Below are 18,232 nucleotides of genomic sequence, written 5' to 3' on the forward strand. Positions count from 1 at the left end.
CACGGAGTGTGAATAGTATTGTATTTAAGGCAACGGCCGTTTCCTTCGCAATCCTTGCTCTTTCCCATTTTTCCGACGCCGAAAATTTTCGACGAGTTAGTGTGACGCTAAAAATGTAGGAAATATAGAGGTTATGTAGAGCAACACCTCTCGCTACAGATTGTGTAAATATAACACTAATGGAAAAATAAATCAATAAGCATCGTAAAACGTTTGGTAACTGGACCTTTTAAAGGTTTCCAAGAAAATAAAAACTTTGAAGGGGGCACCCGGGTTTGAACCGGGGACCTCTCGATCTGCAGTCGAATGCTCTACCACTGAGCTATACCCCCACGGCGTTCTAGTTGTAAAACTAAGATGTTAAGAACAGCTACTATATATATCTTTTTTTCCATATTTTCCGTGAAAATTCAATATTCATTAATCGTTCCTTATTTTTAATTCCCCATCCCCCTGTAGATCATAATCATTTAGCTGGAGCAACGATCTACCGTGTTGGACCTTTAGAAGTCGAGAGCTCTTATTCAAACATCAGTACGTGATACAAGCTTAGGCCGCTAGATGGCAACTGCATGAGCACAAACGTTAACAATTTCTGTTTTTCCTGCCTCTGCTTTGTTACTGTGGTGTGATAGAGTGACCGATTTCGTTCAAACTTTGGTAGATTCTACGTTGAAAGTAAAGAGAGAACGGTTTGTACCATATGTCCTTATTTAAGGAGAAAATTGTCCTTTTCGACAATTTGAGTGTGTGTAAGAGTAGCACCGCTTATCTAAATAGTAGTCGGCATCCCGACATTAACGCGGGCACCTCATTTTCAATTTTTTGCTTCTACTACTCCCTCCAGCCACCACTTTATGTTATTTTATATCCGTTTTATTCTTTGTCATGCTGACTTATCGTCAGGAAATGTGCAGGTTGAATACAGCCTGTAGGGACGTGAAGCAAGGAAGGAACTAACAAGGGAATCTACGATGATCTATACTTAGAGGCGTAGTGCCTCAAGGCCTGGAATCCAGGCAGAGTCCGCCTGTGTGGTGTAGTGGTTAGCGTGAATAGTTGCCACCCCCGGAGGCCCGGCTTCGATTCCCCGCTGGTTCTGCCACGAAGTTTGAAAAGTGGTACGAGGGCTGGAACGGAGTCCACTTAGCCTCGGGAGGTCAACTGAATAGAGGGGTGTACGATTCCCTCCTCAGCCATCCTCGACGTGGTTTTCCATGGTTTCCCACATCTCCTCCGAGCAAATGCCGCGATGGTACCTAACTTAAGGCCACGGTCACTTCCTACCCTCTTCCTGATCTATCCTTTCCAGTCATCCCATCCCCACACAAGGTCTCTGTTCAGCATAGCAGGTGAAGCTGCCTGGACAATGTACTGGTCCTCCTTTCCAGTTGTATCCCCCGACCCAAAATCTGAAGCTCCAGGACACTGACCTTGAGGTGGTAGTGGATGGACCCCTCGCTGAGTCCGAGGGAAAACCACCCTGGAGGGTAAGCAGGTTAATAAATAAATAAATAAATAAATAAATAAATAAATAAATAAATAAATAAATAAATAAATAAATAAATAAATAAATAAATACATAAATAAATAAAATTGGGCCTCCACAATAGAGAATGTGATTTCTTTCTTTAATAACACATAAATTTTACTGCCGCATGTACAACCGAACATTTAATGCAGTCTACAGTAGGACAGGAATGGAGGATATTACGAATATTTTAGCTGGTGCAAAGCCTGAGAAAAGGGCACATTCTTCATAGCATCCATGGTCGTCGGCAGAATTACTTGCAAGACGGGGAAGGGTCTTTGTATGGTGGGTACAGTTCCGAGTGGTCTGGGGAGAGTGGTAATCAGAGGGGGGTCAGAGGAAATTGAAAAAAAAAAAAAAAAAAATGGTCACGATGGTGTGTTTTATCATCTCAAATACGCTTTTAAAATACTTTAATTAACTGCAAGTAATTTCTGCAATTATTATTTACTTTTTTAATTACTCTGAATTAAAAACGAGTCTATACAGTAGAACGGTTTTGCGAAGTAACAGTGGCTATTTGTCTTAAGTCATGGCTAAAGATTGTTTTGGAGTTAATGACAAATTATAAATGGGCATATAAATGAACGTTTGGTTGTGTTTACGCGTTCATACTTCATTTAGTGATTTACGGAGATTCTTCTTCTTGGTCGTGGTTGGATTTCGAACGTGGTGACCCTTCACGCAATTCCCGTGAACAATACTCTGGCATATATCGCGGTCTTCAGCTGTGTGGATTATTCCTTCAAGAAGAAGATTCGTCAAACTGTTTATCTGGTCAATGTATCGGTTCGGGGCTTGCCCCTTAGTCGTTTTTCATCAACTTTAAGCTGAATGCACCGCGGTCTCCATTCTCTTATACTGCCTGTTCTATGCCACTAGTTTACACTGCCACGTCGATCCTCCTGTTGCCTGATCTATGCGAGGCTTTTTTGAACAGGTTGCGGCAAAACTGTCCGCTAGATGGCAGGCGTAGACGCACAAAGTTCTTTAACACGTTATTATGACGACAGCCTGCAAAACGCTGTGCAGTATAGTCATATGTTCACTGAAGCTCGTAAATTACATCAGTAATATTAAATATCGGTAATATTACCTGTAGCCGGCCCCGCGGTGTAGGGGTAGCGTGCCTGCCTCTTACTCGGAGGCCCCCGGTTCGATTCCCGGCCAGGTCAGAGATTTTTACCTGGACCTGAGGGCTGGTTCGAAGTCCACTCAGCCAAGAATAACGGCCGAGAGGATTCGTCGTGCTGACCACACGACACCTCGTAATCTGCAGGCCTGCGGGCTGAGCAGCGGTCACTTGGTAGGCCAAGGCCCTTCAAGGGCTGTAGTGCCATGGGGTTTGGTTTGGTTTAACATTACCTGTATGATATCGTAGTTGACCTCTTCATGTCACAATTTAAAGATTTTCCTGGACGAAGGTTTGGAGTGATACACCGGGCGGCTAAAATGTTCTGTTCTTTCCAACGCAATCTCAATGAGGCCTTACGACCTTGGTTATGGCAAATACAGTAGAGACAATACGCGACACTCAGCGAGATATCGAGCGACAGCTATTAGAGCTCTCTCTAGCGGGTAGACCTGAAAAGTACTGATTCTGTCATAAGAGCACGTGTATTTGTGTGTGAAGTTTTTGGTGTTATTTATGCATTTTCAGTGAGTTGATATAATTAAATAGTAGCGTGTGTCATTCCTTGATATCCCCTCTCAGCATAAGGGGAAAGGTATGTGCTGTGTTTGGCTGCAGTAACTATGAAATAGAGGAGGATGCGTGGATTTTCTTTCGCTACCCTCGTGACAAGGAAATGTAAGTAATATTGTGTTTGCATATATATTCTTCCAGTGACAAAGAGATTTTTATAGTACTTCATAATCTTCTGACCTGCTCGACCCATATTTTAACTGGCTTAAAATATAATACGCATATTTTATTGTATAGTGCAGCGGTTAACCTTCAATACCGTGTGTTGTTGTAGGTGTGATCTGTGGGTTTTGAAATGTCACAGAAGTGATTTGGATAAGGTGTACAAGAAAGAAGGGACGTTACGCTTATACAAGAATTATAAGATCTGTTCAGATCATTTCCAGCCAGCGACTTTAAAATTCCTCGACTATACAGCCAAGGGTATGTTACATTTTTACTCTAATTGTACGTAAATATTCCTCAAATCATCACTATCGACAACATTTTCATACTTTCCTTTCTTTTATCCTTCTTCTCAGATTAAAACCGGGATTTTGTCATTGTACGTCACAATTCTAAGCAGTCCACTATCCTCCATGGTTTTAATCACCTTCTGAAATAAGGTGTAAAGGCTGCAAATGTGAGAGTAATCTGAGGATATCCAACTACTTCCTTTATTAGGATCTTGTCTAGATATCGCCGACAGCCACTTTTTTCTTCATTCCCTTCTAGACGGCATTTCATGGAATCGTATCTCTTCTGTCTGGGAACCACCTTGCCGAGATAATTCAGATAAGGTTTGGGCAACTATGAGATAGATAGTGGCATAGAGTAAGCAGTATAAGAAGATCGAGACGGCCGTGCTAATTTAACACAGGAAGGCGCGAATACCAATATTTCTTCAAGTCGCCGTAAGAGTAGAGTCGTAGACGCACGAGAGCCGATTGCAGAAACGGTGTTTAGACGATGTCTACGGTTAAATAATGTCTAAGAATGGCTACCGCATTGCAGAGATCACACTGTCTGAAATCTATGTTCAGCCGGCTGTGTTTAAACACTGTCGAGAACACTGTTTTACCTCAAATGTGACGAGTGCACCTGGGTGACTGCCCTAAATACAGATCAGTATTGATTGTTTGTTTGTTTGATTGATTGATTGATTGATTGATCACAATCAGAGTTTATGTACCATGAAACATGTAATTTGTATCATCATGTTGAGACGATTCCGGCAAGAAAAGTTAGTTCGACGGCCTCTCTGTAGGTCGTCCGCTACGAAATTGCAGCAATTCATTTGAAACGTACGGGGAGGTACAGCTTAAAATAGAATTCGTTATTCAAGAGACTTGTTTCTTGAGACCGACAAAGGAACAGTCCGGTAACTGTCAACTTGATTACAATTCTTGGCAACCGATATATTTTATCATACATGGGATAATTTCCATAATTTCCATAATTTCGACTATATAAATGTCAAAATTACTTGTCTCAATCGTCAGAGGGCTGTCACATACATCAACCGGGACGGATTCACTTATATTTACTGCCAAGTAAGCACAATAGTGACAACTAAAATATAGGTTGTATGTGGGTTTTTATAATTGTCGCGCTAATTCAGATAAGGTTTGGGCAACTATGAGATAGAAAAAGGTAAGTGGTGGTGATGGTGGTGATTAATGTTTAAAGAGGAGGACTGGGGCAGAAGAGCCGTGGCCATAACATCCTTAGTATTTGCCTGATATAAAAATAGGGAAACTACGGAGAATAATCCTCAGGTCTGCCGATGATGCGTTTCGAACCTATGAACTCCAGAATGCAAGCTACATCTATATGGCCTGTACAACTCTTTCGGTTACACAGTACTGTTGTTTCATCTTCTCTCCATCGAAGCTATTTACGAGTAGATTACACTCACCGTAACAACACTATAATCAAAGCTACACTTCCTCGTACGGTGGCGTGTCGTTTTAGTGTCGATAATATTATGAGATTTATTTCCACCGAAAACGATATTCTTAACTGTGGGCAAGTCATGTTCATGCTTAGCCATATTATTTTGAGTTATGTGTAGGACTTTGAGCATACAAATAGATAGAGAGAGCGCTGAGCAGAACAAGGCGCCAAGATACAAATCAGCTGATGTTGGGCACCTATCGGAATTTGCACGGGCCATCGGCGTAAGCTGGGAGATTTCAAGGATTCACTGTCGATAAACCAGGCTTTTTCTATACAATTTTAATATCTATATTACAAACATGAAAACATGTATTTTCATTGATGTGATAAGCGAAGTACACCAGTCTGAAAGTCTGCTTACAATTGCAGTCAGATTTAAAAGGAGTTGGAACACTTGCACGGAGCCTTTCACTCTACCTGATGAGTCAGAAGTAGGATAGTGACACTTTCACTATCTAACATGAGTCAGAAGTAGGATGGTCATACTAACATATATTTTGGATACCTAATCTAATTTGATAGGTGCTTTGACGAAGATGCACATAAATACTGGCCTCTCCTGGAAATGCAATACCACACGCGTAAATTCTTCAACATGTAAGAAAATGACTCAAAAAGTATAAAATAGTCTTCGGCTCGCCAGGTGCAGGTCTTTATGATTTGACTCCAGTAGGCGACCTGCGGGTCGTACACCCAGCCCCCGTGCCAGCGGAATGAACCCAGAACCCATTATGGTTAAACTTTCCGACCCTGCCCAGAATCGAACCCGGGACCCCTGTGACCAGTGGCCATTTAACCATGGAGCCGGACAATAAATTCCATAAAATGACCACATAATGACTTACAAATTTATAAAATGACCTAATAACACAAAATGGCAAAAATGACCTAATAAATTAGCATTTCTTTTTGTTTTCGTTTTTACTATTTGTTTAACGTCGCACTAACACATCGAAGGTTTTCGATGACGGAAGGGTGGGATATTGAGAGGGTAGCGGCCGTGGCCTTAATTTAAGGTACAGCTCCAACATTTGCCTGGTGTGAAAATGAGAAACCACGGAAAACCATCTTCAGGGCTGCCGACAGTGGTGTTCGAACCCACTATCTCCCGAATGCAAGCTCACAGCTGCGCGACCCTAACCGCAGCGCCACTTGCTCGGTAATTAGTATTTCTACAATGTGGGAACTATGATAATGATTTCTATACAAATTACCAATGTATATTTACAACCAATTAAAAGATGGCATGTCATCAAAAATCCTATCTCTGGTAATCACGGTAGTGAATTTAGATGAAATTTATAAGTAACTGTTAATTTTATAAATGGTGTAGGAATAGCGTGCCTGCCTCTTACTCGGAAGCCCCGGGTTCGATTCCCGGCCAGGTCAGGGACTTTTACCTGAATCTGAGGACTGGTTCGAGGTGATTAGATTATAATTGAGGAGCTATTTGATGGCGAGGTAGTGGCGCTGGTCTAGAGAGCCAAGAATAAATACAGTGAGGATTCGTCGTGCTGACCACACGTCACCTCGTAATCTGCAGGCCTTCGGGCTGAGCAGGGGTCACTTGGTAGACCAAGTCCCTTCATGGGGTTTGTTTTTTGGTTAAGTGTATACATTGTAAGAGACATTTAGCCGACTTAGCGCTGTTTCCAGGGAACACACCGGGGAGGTAGTCCCTTTGCGTTCCCCATAGATATATTTTTATCACTTTATGAAAGTTCGTCAAGTGTATTTTTTAAGTGCTGATTCTACTTGACCTAGCCTTTCCAGGTTGTTACCAAAATCTTCCCATGACTTCTTTTTGGATTCAACAACTATTTGTTTCGCTCTGTTTCTTTCATCTACATACAAATCCCTGTCTGCCTCGGCCCTTGTTTGGAGCCATTTCTGATAAGCCTTCTTTTTACGTTTACAAGCTGCTCTCACTTCATCATTCCACCAAGCTGTTCGCATTTTCCCATCTTTACACACAGTTGTTTCTAGGCATTCCCTTGCTGTTTCTACTACAGCATCCCTGTATGCCACCCATTCACTTTCTATATCCTGAACCTGCTTACTGTCTACTGTTCGAAACTTCTCACTAATTATATCCATGTACTTCTGCCTAATTTTCTCGTCCTGGAGATTTTCTACCCTTATTCGTTTGCAGACAGATTTCACTTTCTCTACCCTAGGCCTAGAGATACTTGGTTCACTACAGATCAGATAGTAGTCTGTATCATCGAAAAATCCCCGGAAAACTCGTACATTCCTGACAGATTTCCTGAATTCGAAGTCTGTTAAGATATAGTCTATTATGGATCTGGTACCCCTTGCCTCCCACGTGTAGCGGTGAATAGCCTTATGCTTGAAGAATGTATTTGTAACAGCTAAACCCATACTAGCACAGAAGTCCAGCAAACGCTTCCCATTCCCATTAGCTTCCATATCTTCCCCACATTTACCAATCACCCTTTCGTATCCTTCAGTTCTATTCCCAACTCTCGCATTGAAATCGCCCATTAGCACTATTCTATCCTTGCTGTTGACCCTGACCGCGATGTCACTCAATGCTTCATAAAACTTGTCAACTTCATCCTCATCTGCACCCTCACATGGTGAATACACGGACACAATTCTAGTCCTAATTCCTCCAACTGACAAATCTACCCACATCATTCGCTCATTTACGTGCTTAACAGAAACTATGTTGCGTGCAATGGTATTCCTGATAAAGAGCCCTACCCCAGACTCTGCCCTTCCCTTTCTAACACCCGTCAAGTACACTTTATAATCTCCTATCTCTTCCTCGTTATCTCCCCTTACCCGAATATCACTTACTCCTAGTACATTCAGATGCATCCTCTTTGCTGACTCAGCCAGTTCTACTTTCTTTCTTCCATAAGCCCCATTAATATTGATAGCTCCCCATCGAATTCCATTTCGTTCGCCAAGTTGTTTCCAAGGAGTCCTTCGCCTGTCAAATGGGAGTGGGACTCCGTTACTCCCATAGGTCCGAGGCTTGCTTAAAATGTTCTGAGCTCGGTAAGTTCATGAAGCAGGATGCTACCCTACTTGCACATAGTCCAAGTGAGGATCTCTCCTCTATAACATTATTATTATTATTATTATTATTATTATTATTATTATTATTATTATTTACTACGTTGTGCCCAACTGAGGGACACGATTGAACTTAGCAGCTTAATTTCCTATCTCTTCCCAGAATCCCTTCGTTCTCCCCCTATTATATTTCTTCCGTTCTTCTGCCCATGCTGTGTTGGTTCTCATCTGGAGCTTATCAGCAAGATGACATTTGTTCAGCAACATTCTAAAACTAGGCTTGTACCCTAGGCTTTCGCCTGTTTCGCTTATTTCTTGAAGGTATTTTTTCCCAACCTTTTGAAACTTTAAGCGACGTCTAGCCAAACACCGACCGAACATTGTTTATGCAATGGAAGATAGTGAAATACTTAGACGTCGTTTAGGTAGACATTGTGTAAGGCTTAAAACTAGTCATTGTTTCTGCAATCGGCCCTAAATAACCATTCCAGATTCCATGGCCAAAGAGTCCCCTAGTTGGACTGGTGGCCCACTCCCAATAGGGAGAATGAAATAACAACTGGCAGCAGCTGGAACGACATCAGCGGAGGCGGAGTAGGTTTCGGCTTACCGGTTGACACAGCTGGATCGTGGCTCTACAGCTCTACAGCTCTGTATTCGGGTCCCCCCCGTCGGCTGTCCTGAGAATGGCTTTCCGTGGTTTCCCACTTTCACACCAGGAAAATGATGGGGCTGTACCTTAATTAAGACCACGGCCGATACCTTCCCAATCCTAGTTCATTCCCATCCTTCCATCGCTGAAAACCTTTGATGTGTTAGTACGACGTTAAACAATACAAAAAGAAATCATTTGCAATAATATAACTGGAACACTGTTCACCATTGGCGAATGCTAGGGTCAAGACGTGGGATACCACTAGACTAAGATTACCCCTTTTTGATACCTGGTTTAGTGAACGTCAAGCCTTCAGCATTTTGAGCTGCAGCCAATAGCAAACGAAGTAGAATGCTGTATTGTCAAAGCTATTTCACAAGCTACGGCCCTGGCCTCTGCTATTGCCAATACTCAACCCCTGATCAGTGGAGATGGTAGCATAAGGTATAGCAAATTAAAATCCGGCTTTGTGGCGAAATGGATAGAATGTTCGCCTTTAGTCCGAAGGTCCAGGTTCAATTCTCAGAATCAACCCCCTCGTACTCTTAATTCCCCTGGCTTGGGGACTGGATGTTTATCACGTCTTCGCCATTCATTTCATCCCCTTTATATCACTACCAAGCCTGTACAGAAGCTATGCACCATTATTATCATTATTAAATTAAAATGTTTAATGTTACAGCATTGCCAGCGGACGTACCCATCGTTCAGTGTTTCATCAGCTTCCTCGGCAGGTCAGTGGCGGTGTCCGACCCATGATCACGGGTTCCATTCCAACCAATCAAAGAGAACATTAAACCTGAAAGATTGCATTTTATTTTAGCAGATATACCTATAAAAAGAAAACTATATTCTCCTATAACAGCAGCCTTGCAGTGTCTTCCTACAACGATGTGTTATCTATACAATTAAGTCCGAAGTATGAGGTCAAGAAGTATATACGATTAAGAACGAATGTGTCAATTCGGAAACTTCCGGAGAACTTCGAGACTTTGAGCTCTCTCTCCTTCGTTAGCAGTGGCGATCCGACGGAGCGAAGCCTAGTACTTTACACCTATCCCCCTGGTCCCCGCACCTATAGGGCATTAAGCAGCATGACACGTGAGGTGAATCGAGGGGAGAGGGGCCGCAGCATCTAGGCTGCAAGATCAGTTTCCGATGCCTTGCACTCAGAAATACGAGCGACGTTTCATCTAATGCGTTCAAGTTTTGTAAATGGAACAATATCCCAGATGCTTACATTATTATGTGAATTGAGGTTTGGGCTTCAGCGATAGCCTTGGTAGCCCTCAGTATATGTCACTGCTGTTCACGTATCACATAAAATGTTGAACGTCATCTCCTCCTACCTGAATGCCGGCCTCTGCTCGTCTTGAGTGCCTAAGTTCTTTCCGTCTGTCGCTCTGCTTGAATGGTTTAACGCTCTTGCCGGACTGAGTGGCTCAGATGGTTGAGGCGCTCGCCTTCTGACCTTAAGTTGGCAAGTTCGATCATGGCTCAGTCCGGTGGTTTTTGAAGGTGCTCAAATACGTCAGTCCCTTGTCAGTAAATTTACTGGTACGTAAAAGAACTTTTGCGGGACAAAATTTCGGACACCTCGACGTTTCCGGACACCGTAAAAAATAATTAGCAGGACGTAAAATTAATAACATAATAACATTCTTATTAATAAACGCAACTAGCAAAGCCTCTTTTAAACACAAGTTGCCAATATTAGTCTGAAGTACCGACATCAATAATTTTCCTGCACTTGATTTTATTTCAATCCGTAAAGTAGGACCTGAAAAATGATATTTTCAACGGCGAGCCTCACGTACGAGGGAATATAATGCAAAACCACGTGGTCGTTAGCCGCTATACTCTGTCCCAATCAAATTTTCACTTGTCGTTTGACGCAAGGTTGGAAGAAAAGAAACAATCCTATTTGCTCAGACGACCCCGTGTTGCCAATCATGTTTATTGCTTACAGCACGTGACAATGTTCGTGCGTGGGTGCTTCTGGCGCTTCAGCTTTCATTCTGGATGACACTTCGGTGTGATTTTTTTAAAATATTTTGGTACCACTTAGTTTACAGTTTTTTAATTCCTTCGTCAGCTCGCATTCGGGAGATAGTGGATTCGAACTCCACTCTGCAGTTTACAGGACAGTGCATTATTCATGAACACTTACTCCATCTCACACAAGGTTCCTGAGGATGGTTATCTTGTAAAGACCCAAGGCCGAACTTAGACATTAAAAATACCTTTTTTTTTATGTGTTTACTGTTCTCTTGGAGAACAAAATATGACAAATCTGCAAAAATAATATTTTTCGTGGGAGGCAAAATTTTGTCCATTAGGATCACAGGGGGTTTTTGAGGGTGATGCAGACATTCACTTTGTTTGTTTTCTGTTTAGTTTGATCTAAAGGAGTAAAACAGACTTACCTTTAAAAACAGTATTTTTGGAATTTAGGGGCGTTACTTTTGGGACGTATCATATATGATACGTCTGGGACGAAACCGAGTTCTGACATTTACATGGTGCTGCCACCTATACCTTGCAATAGAAAACAACAAAAAGTTACGAACATAAAACACAGAATGTATCAAGTACAGAAGGTCGTTCGGGATCTCTGGGGACGATGTTTGAAGGGTAATTAGCTCGTGAAAAGCCATGTCTCCACCAACGATCATGCTCAATATTGGAAAGCCACCATTTCTAGCTACAGCCCACAACGTAATTTCCCACTTCTCCTGACAGGCTTTCCAGAGGCCATCTGGACATCTATTCCCTAAGGCCCTTTTTAGGAGTCCAAATGCACAGAAGTCTATGGGTGAACCATCGGCTTCCTTCACCGGAATATCATTAAAAGGAATTGCACGAATTATTTCCATCTCCACTCTCTCTAAGTAAAGACGAGTCGAACGGGAGGTGTGGCTGGATGTTTATCTTGATGTACTCATACTTGATTTTTCGCCCTTCCATACAGTGCTGGGATATGTGTGTTGTAAATGGGTGTTAAAATCTCTTGCTGATAACATGTAGAGTTCACCTTCATATTATTAGCAGTATCCAGCGATGATTTTGGAAAACTTTCCTGGCATTCTATATACAATGTTTGATTTTTTTTTGTCTCTAGGGTGATAGTAAATCGAGTGGTGTTTGTTACAGCTACTAATGTACACATATGCTTCGGCCAATGTCACCACATTTTTCCATCTGTCCCTCGCCACATAGCCCCTCATACAGCTTTCTTGCAGTAGTGTGACGTTCCGAAAAGTGACGAGGCAACAGCTTGTGAACTCGGCGCTTATGGTGCTTTTCTAATTGCACGTCCTTGTTGATTATGGTGTTAACTGTTGAAACGGACGTCCCCAATTTACATGCAATAGTCCTTTGGGGAGCAGGGTTACCACCTGAGACAAGAGCCTTCACTTTCCTCACCACTTCCGGTGTAAGGCTGGTGGCTGGTCGTGGATTTGCCTGTTTGTCCCCTCTGGAATTAAACCCAGTCGGCCTTTGCTTCTTTTATTCAATACAGCACTGATCCCTTTCTATGATATAAAAAAAATCACGTTTCTTGCATATTCCCTGGATTTCAGAATAGCTATATTTACCATCGGAAAAGGCTGTTATGTAGCCCTCCCAGTAACGCTTAGGCATCGTTGCACCAAATGTTCAGAAACTCTACATACATGTTCTCAGTGAAAATGAAAATCTACAGCCTATTTGCAGTCATTCGACCGTGTCAGGAATGGAATGAATGAAGCCCCCATCTAGCGGCGAGGATGGGAATTGTGCCGGCTGCCGAAGCCTGTCGCACTCCTCTGGGGCAATGATTAATGAATGACAGATGAAATAAAATGTTGGAGAATGTTGCTGGAATGAAAGATGACGGGGAAAACCGGAGTACCCGGAGAAAAACCTGTCCCGACTCCGCTTTGTCCAACACAAATCTCACATGGAGTGACCGGGATTTGAACCACAGAACCCAGTGGTGAGAGGCCGGTGCTCTGCCGCCTGAGCCACGGAGGCTCACACTTTCTAAGTACTGACGTGAATCATCACTCCCCGTTTTTTGCTCAAGTTGATAACAGCGCCGCCAGCGGCCTTCAAACTCATCACCGGAGATCCCGAACGATCACCTGTATGATAGAACAGGTCACCACAAGTTACACTAATTTTCTGAGACAGAGAAAAAGTAAAACACCTGAATATCATGTATGATACAAGGGTCGCTAGAGGTTAAGGAACCCTTCAGTGCGAAGATTGCAATGTCCTTTGCTTGTTGTTTAAAGGGACCTCACTCTAGGTCATTGGTCCGCGATGTCCTTTATTAGGCTCTTATTCACGCCATACTGCCGGCATAACTGGACAGCATGATATGTGATGGTACCTGTAGACGCTACCATGAGGCCAATTACAGAGATATCTGTCAGCTGGCATGTTTCTTTATAGTAAAGAATTGTAGCCAAATACAGTAGAGACAATACGCGACACCAAATGCTTTATATTTAAGTATTTGGCGACACTTCCGGATTTAGCCTTGTTAAAATGGGAGACAATTCGCAAGTGGCGCTCCTAGTGGCGTGACTTGAAAATTAGCGCTAAATTCAAATGTCAATTGAAATGCATATACCGCAATGGATAAATAAATTCCGTCTAGAAAGAAAGTGTTACTAAGATATTAACTTCAAAGTTGCTAAAGCAATTCTGGATAAATAAATTAAATTAGACATATAACCAACATGTGAAATGGACTGCTGTGAAAGGGCTTGATCTTTCATTTATGCATTACTTTTTTAGCCTTAGTATTCCTACCTGAACTTTCACGGCTAGATTTGTCTTTTTTCTCATTTAAAAGCATTGTATAATCACATTAAGACACTTGTCAATAAAAATATCGGCACATTCCTTACACACATGATTCAATGAATATATATTTATGAGCTGGACAATTTTCTTTTTAACTTGAAGCCTACTAACAGAAAGAAAATCTATAAATTTACCCTCAAGAACATTCGAAATTTCCCTATAAGCAATACTTGCCATTACATTAGGGTGAAGCAAATTTGCATCGTCTTATTGTTTCAACAAAATATGTACATTTCTTAAATCACCCATATTTTCTTCAGTGCTTGACAACGCATTACGGCATTCCAAATGGGGTAACTTGGAACACAACCAGCCACACACATAACTTATGCATATGCATTTTCTTGAATTAAATCAAAACCCACAGATCACACTTACAACAACACATCGGTATTGAAGGTTAACTGCTGCACTATACAATAAAATAAGATTATATTTTAAACCAGTTAAAATATGGATCGCGCAGGTCAGAAATGTTGGAAGTACTATACAAATCTCTTTGTAACTGGAAGAATGTCTATGCAAACACAATATTTACTTACATTTTCTTGTCACGACGGAAACGGAAGAAAGACCGCTAATCCTCCTGCATTTCATAGTCCTTGCAGCCAAACACAGCATATATCTTTCCACTCATATTGAGAGGAGATATAAAGGAATGACACACGCTACTATTTACTTATGTCATCCTAATGAAAACGCATAAATAACGCTAAAACTTCACAAACACATACACGTGCTCTTATGACAGTATCAGTAACTCCCAGGTCACTCCGCTAGACAGAGCTCTCATCGCTGTCCCTCGATATCTCGCAGAGTGTCGCGTGTTGGCTCTACTGCATTTGTTGTAGCGTTGTGAACTTCAGCTGTTTGTTCTGCGTGGATCTCGATTCTTACTGTAGGGTCGATTATCGATCCCATGTTGTTGTCTCGAAAGACTATCATATGTATTCTCCCAGTGTTGCCATTTTTGGAGATACTGTGGACCTCTTCATACAGTGCTTCTAAAGTGAAACACCATGGGAAACTGAAACGAAGAAAGCAGGATTTGAATCACCGTTAGGTTAAATTCTTGGTTAGTTTTCTTTGATGAAGTAGGTTTCTGTCCACTCTCTGTTGCTACATACGAGGAGTGTCTGTTCAAGAAGGCTATTTCTATTTCAAAAATGTTCACTACTTCGTCCACATACATTGCAGTAGTACTGTAGCTGAATTCTATCAAATGCCATGAGCAGTCAAGACCCTATCGACTGTAATGGAAATTTCTCAAATTTTGTGCACAATAATTAGTATAATTTATCAAATCAACTAAACTCGTTCCTTATACCGAGGTAGTGCAGCTCTTTTCAGGCACACCCCCATTGGAGGTGAGGTCCATGTACCATTTCAACAACATACCAGCCCTCCTGCCATTCTTAAATTTCTGGCAGTACCGGGAATTTAACCCGGGCCCCCGAGGACGGCAGCTAATAACACTAACCGTTACGCTACGGAGGTCGACAGACCATTTGGTAATGAAATGTCGTATGGCTTTTAGTGCCGGGATATCCCAAGACGGGTTCGGCTCGCCAGGTGCAGGTCTTTCTATTTGACACCCGTAGGCAACCTGCGCGTCGTGATGAGGATGCAATGATGATGAAGACAACACATACACCCAGCCCCCGTGCCGTAGGAATTAACCAATTAAGGATAAAACCTCCGACCCGGCCGGGAATCGAACCCGGGACCCTCTGGACCGAAGGCCAGTACGCTGAACGTTCAGCCAACGAGTCGGACAGACCATTTGGTGAAACTAAATGATAATATTATTTTTAGGATTTGTTTTAAAGTAGTTTTTATTCTAAAATTTGTTATCATGTAATTTGGACCGATAGCGTGTAACTTGGACCAAAGCAAAGCAAAGTAAAGTCATCTCCCTACAGGCCATGAAGGCCCTTGGAGGGGTGGAAGGTAGGCTGAGTGAACCTCAGGGCCATATGCACCTCCGGAAGTGGAAATCTCATTTCTTAAATTTTACGACTTCCTGACGGGGATTCGAACCCACGTCCTTCCGGGAGAGCCGAGCACGCCTTTACCGCCTCGGCCAGGCAGCCCCTGCAACTTGAACCAGGTGATCGTTTAATTTATTGGTAAATATAAGCACACTTAGAAGTTATTTAATGTATTTATTATGAAATACTAAGCAATAAAATACGGCACTGTGAATTGTGGTCGTCATTTTTGGCATGTCGAACAATGATAAAACAATTCATCCTGAATTTTGGCGCAGATTTTCATGAGCACACTTTTTGCTGTTATTGCACTGAATTCAACCGTCATCGTAATACTTGTCACATAAAATGCAATCTGTTTTTAATTTTTTCTTACGTCTGTAATGAACAGTTTCTTCCTTTTTTTTTTGGTAATGTTGACGTCAGTGTCGGTCACTCGGCCATGGCTTACCGAGCGACCGCTGCTCAACCCGAAGGACTGCAGATTATCAGGCGTCGTGTGATCAACTCGACGAATCCTCTTCGCCGTTTCCTTGGCTTTCTAGACCGGGCCGCCATCTCACCGTCTAATAGCTTCTCAATTGTAATCATGTAGGCTGAGTGGACCTCAAACCAGCCCTCAGATCCAGGTAAACATCCGTGACCTGGATGGGAATTGAACCAGAGGCCACCGGGTAAGAGGGTCACGATACTCCTACACCGCGGGGCCGGCATCAAGTAATAAAACATGTTATTTTAGAATCACCAGTACAACTACGAAGAAACATAATTATTACCATTGTTTCAACGGTCCCAATTACAAACTCTCGCGTAGACCAAATTACACGACATGCAAAGATTTAATAAAAAAACTAAATAATCAGTAGCGGCGCTAAGAAGCTCGGGGCCCCCGCAATAGTTGAAAATGGGCCCCTTGTTTCCTGATAGGGAAAGTTACAAGCTTATTTCGTAGTACAAGGTTGTATATTATTACAATGAACAGCAACGGTGATAATAATAATATTACACAATTTAGTTTTCAAATTCGAAGGAATTAAAGTACTACACTTATAGTAGGCTATATGGTACGAATACACACGCGCGCGCAATAAATGCATATTCCAATTATAGTAACCAAAACACTCTGACCATCATAATATTAAGAAATAATCTCGTCCAGAAGACCAAATCATATTTTATTTTATTTTATTTTATTTTTTATACCATTTTTATACCATTTACAACTCAACCGTCCATCGTAGGGCTACTTAGCAACACTGACTGCTGAGAGTTATAAACAGGCTTGAAACTTCAGTATTTAGAATTTAGATAAGGAGGATGTCTTTGTTATCGCATCTTCGCTGACTACTGTTTTCTCAGAACTGGCTGGTTACTTCAAAAGCCTTGTTGATTGTTGTGAGTGGCAGCAAGGGATGGCTATTATGGGAACAGGCTGGGAAACTCACATTCTTTCATAAATAACTGCCGTACTCCTATTGACGAAAGAAGCTCTGCCGTACGACGGCCTACGTTTGCAATAACCCTCTGTAATACAAATGATACTGTGCTGTGTTCTGTACCTTTTTTTCAATATGTAAAATCACTCTTCAGCTACTGAATTGAGAAACAGTCATGGCTCCCCACAGGCCATGCCCCACCCCCCGCCCGGCGGGGTCAGGGGGATCCTTATTGCCGCCACTGTAAATAATATTCAAAGTATTCAAAATATATGAACGAAACTTACCTAGATGTTTCATCAGAACTTGTAAAATCTAAACTACCCCTTGTCTGATATAACTACTTCACAGTACACTTACTTGTCACCCTATAAGCTTACAAGGATTAAGATTGTTTTCCTCTTCCCTCTTCAACATTAAGACCATTAGAAAAACAACTTCCAGGAAGAAAGCTACCCTTGGCTGTCTTACTGACCTTGCCTCGGACAGGGGGTGACGAAACATGCAAATACCAAAAGTATTATCACTCCAAATTCCACGCAGGTCCAAATTACACGGACTTTCCCTGTCTATAATAATTCCTCAAAATTTGCATCATACCCGATCATGGGTACGTTCCATGTACCTTTTATTATACATTTCTTGAGTTTTCCCACAACTTTCTTAAGGTGAACATAGCCACATTTTGAACAGACATCCTCATATATAAATCGATATACTATTAGAACACCCACTCATGTCATGATATCTCAGGAACCAGCACAACAAAGATGAAGACATTGAGATCAGGATGGTAAGGTGGGCAAGTGGAGTGACCAGACTAATGTAATCCGCTAATATATATATTTTGCTAGTTGCTTTACGTCGCACCGACACGGAGAGGTCTTATGGCGACGATGGGATAGGAAAGGGCTAGGAGTGGGAAGGAAGCGGCCGTGGCCGCTGATATCTGAGAATAACACTTATCTTACAGAAATTTCATGAAAATCACTTGAGATGTTTTGGGCAGTTTAAAAGAAGACTTGAGGAGTGTGTAGCACATAGACCGGGGAAGCTCGGATGCAAGAAGTGTTG

General features: G+C 42.0%; 1 non-coding gene across 1 annotated transcript; it reads right to left on the reverse strand.

Annotated features, from left to right (window-relative positions):
- Nucleotides 1-260: 260 nt before the first annotated feature.
- On the reverse strand, nucleotides 261-332 carry TRNAC-GCA (transfer RNA cysteine (anticodon GCA)). Its single transcript has one exon. It is a non-coding gene; the product is annotated as a tRNA-Cys (tRNA).
- Nucleotides 333-18,232: the final 17,900 nt, after the last annotated feature.

Source organism: Anabrus simplex, chromosome 1 (genome assembly GCF_040414725.1).
Source record: "Anabrus simplex isolate iqAnaSimp1 chromosome 1, ASM4041472v1, whole genome shotgun sequence".
NCBI classification, from domain to species: Eukaryota; Metazoa; Arthropoda; class Insecta; order Orthoptera; family Tettigoniidae; genus Anabrus; species Anabrus simplex.